Below are 3,160 nucleotides of genomic sequence, written 5' to 3' on the forward strand. Positions count from 1 at the left end.
ATCACACAGTTAATAAGTGGTGGAGCCAGGATTAAACACATCTCTGTCTGCCTTTGTTTGTAGGCAACAGAGGTGTTGGTACTCTCCTGTATTTTATACTGAAGTAGTACTTTCACCATGTTCTAAACCCACCACATATTTTTCCTTCAAGATGCTCTTGATATTCCTTTTAACTTGATTTCACTTGAATAAAGTTTTTGGTAGTAAGAAGTGTTGGAAGTTCAGTAATCATTATCATATTTTCTTCTAGGATGAGACTGGGGCTTTGGCACAAGTCCAGGTTTGCCAGTTATCTGTGAGAAATTGGGTGAGTGTGTAACTTTCCCTGACCTCTACCCCCACCTCCACTCTAGGAACAGTCCAGGTCCCATGAAATCCAGAAGTGAGTCTAGATCTGGACTTCCATCCTCCAATAAGTAACTCTGGGAGCCTCCTCATATGACCTTTACTGAGACCTCATTACCCTGACATTGAACAGCTCTGACCATTGATAGGTGTCTGACTTCCTTTGTCTCTAGGTCTTGGGGCCAAGGTCATGGTTGTGTATTTTGTTGTAGCCTGCTGTGATTCTTGGAGGCCCAAATTTACCCTGCTATGCAATTCAGGTTCAGATGGACCCTGCTAGCCAAGGAGAGCTTAAAGATGCCACTTTAATTGTCATGGTCACCTTTTACCTTTTCTCTTTCTTGGGAGTGAGCCATAGTGCCATTTTGGAACTCTTATGATGTTTTTTCATTGACCCCCCTCATATGAAGAAAGGCTCATATGGGTAACTAAGCCATTCTTTTTTTCACCCCAGCTGACTGTTCCAAGAAGGACACCCAATAGATAAGAGCAAAGTGGTTTTGGTGCACTCATGTCCACTCCTGCTGTGATCTGGCTGCCTCCATGAAGTGAGGTGCCCAATCCCATGGCTCCCAGGTACGTGGCTGCCTCAAGCTGCCCCTGCTTCTTAGGACCCGTCTGTCCTGCCCTCCTTGGACTTCCCAGACTAGTGCTGCCTGCTAGCAAGCAGCTCTCCAGTCCAAATCAGTCCTGCTTGGCCTCCCCCCACTTCCTTCAGTGCTCCATTCTGGCAAAGTGACAACAGATGGCCAGCATGGAGATAAAACAGTGAAAGCATCCCTGCAATGGTGCATTTGGCCAACGATCACTTTCAGTGTTTGCACATGTCTTCAACAGAATGTACCCCACCACAATATAGGCTTCTTTCTAGAATGACAGGGTAATGTCAACAGGGTCACACAGATGGGTCAAAAACCTGACAAATAGGAACAGTTTTGGCTAAGGAAAGGGCAGACCTTGGGAGGGTCTCCCATTTTATAGCTGTCCTTTGATGGGCAGCTCCCATTCTGAAAAGCTTACTTACTAGAAAGATAAGCCAAATTTTGCCAGGTTTTGATGCAGTTCTAACTGGATATGTGAATACTGTAACGAAGGAATATAGGCATTAAATAAGGCAATTATGCAGAATATTTGAGGTTCTGTTCAGTTCCCAGAATGAAATAGATGCTCTGTTACTTGCCATGTTTTCATGCCTCTCTAGAGTGTAAATGTTTCCATTTAGAACTGTGACACTGTGTACCTTTCCAGGGGGCCATACAGCATTGTCCCCTACCCCATACTAGACATGACTCTGCCATCCTCCACCTGATTGGGCGTTCCTTCAAATGGGAGCCAATCCCTGGTGCCAGAGGGCTCCATTCCAATCTTGCTTACCACTTCCTAGCTGGTGACTGGGCCAGCTACCCAAACTCCCATGTAAAATTAGAGTAATACAGGACCTACCACACAGGGGAGTTATGAGGACTAAATGGGTTGGTTCAGGTCAGGAACTCAGAGATGTTCCGAATATGGTGTCACCCAGTACCTGTTAGCATTATGATCACCGCCAGCACACACCAGGAGGCAGGTGCCTTGCGGAGTCCGGAGACATTCTCTTCCCAGTGCATCTATTGAAACACAAACTCAAACCTACCTGGACGTCACCTTCTTTTCTCTTATCACTGTGTTATAAAAACCTGCTAGAGCTGGAAAAATTTATCAACCTTCAAAGCTTTTTCATATACACATAGAGATATTTCACAATAAGAAAACTGCAACTTTTTATGAATGACAAAATGTGGTCCGCAGTCAATTTAAATCCAATGCATGTCCTCTGTAAGCTAAAGAAAACTTCTGTTTCATTACATTCTTGGGCACGGGGTCATATTTCTGTGAGCCATGTTTGGGGGAGACCAGACTACCTTACGAATAACTCAGAGAGGTTAGCCAGACCATACTCATTGCTGTGCTCCTAGTGGTCCCACCAACACTGCAAAAGAGATGAGAGCAAAATGCAGTCAAATCCAGGTCCCCATGGCAGCCCTTCCTCTAGAGGATTTTGCTTTTCAAGTTCTTGGAAACTTAACAGGCTAAGAATTCCCTAGCCCAGCTAGAACCGAACTGCAGCATACTTGAGGTTAACAGCTTGCTCTAAAATGAATTTTAATTTCTTTATCTTCTACTCTTCATTTTTGTCCCTCCTATCTTCCCCTCCTTTCCCCTCCTCTTTCTGTTTCCCTCTCCTCTTTCTCCTTATTTTCAGGAAAGGAGAGCTTTTTTGTCTTGCTTAATCAAAGTTCTGATTTGGAACTGTTGCTGAGGTTTGAATGTGTCCCCCAAATTGCATGTGTTGGAAATTTAATCCCCAAATTCATATGTTGATTGGAAGTGGGGCCTTTGGGAGGTAATCAGATTAGATTAGACCATCACGGTGGGGCCCCCATGCCGGGTCTGATGGCTTTATGAGAAGAGGGAGAGAGACTGAAGCTGACATGCGTGCTCTTGCTCTCTTGCCATGTGACACCTTCCCCTGTGTGATGAGACAGCCCTCAACAGATGCTGGCCCCTCAATCTTGGACTTCCCAGCCTCCAAAACGGTAAGAAATACATTTATTTTCTTTTTCTTTTAATAAATTGCCCAGTCTGTGGTGTTCTGCTATAGCAACAGAACTTTGACTAAGACAGCTGTTATTTTAAAGAAATAATGCTAGCATATATTCCCCCTCATTCAAAGTGGCTCTAAAATGCAGATGCCCACAATCAAAGGGACATCTACACAAACATAGACATCACCATTGTTAAATAGCAGGTACCGTGGAGAACAGAGCAATGAACC

The 3,160-nt window shown here is 44.4% G+C and overlaps 1 long non-coding RNA gene across 1 annotated transcript; it reads left to right on the forward strand.

The window, feature by feature from the left end:
- Positions 1 to 247: 247 nt before the first annotated feature.
- LOC123637728 lies at positions 248 to 2,891 on the forward strand. Its single transcript, XR_006735039.1, has 3 exons — positions 248 to 307; positions 800 to 921; positions 2,871 to 2,891. It is a non-coding gene; the product is annotated as an uncharacterized LOC123637728 (long non-coding RNA).
- The last annotated feature ends 269 nt before the right edge of the window (positions 2,892 to 3,160 follow it).

Source organism: Lemur catta, chromosome 5 (genome assembly GCF_020740605.2).
Source record: "Lemur catta isolate mLemCat1 chromosome 5, mLemCat1.pri, whole genome shotgun sequence".
NCBI classification, from domain to species: Eukaryota; Metazoa; Chordata; class Mammalia; order Primates; family Lemuridae; genus Lemur; species Lemur catta.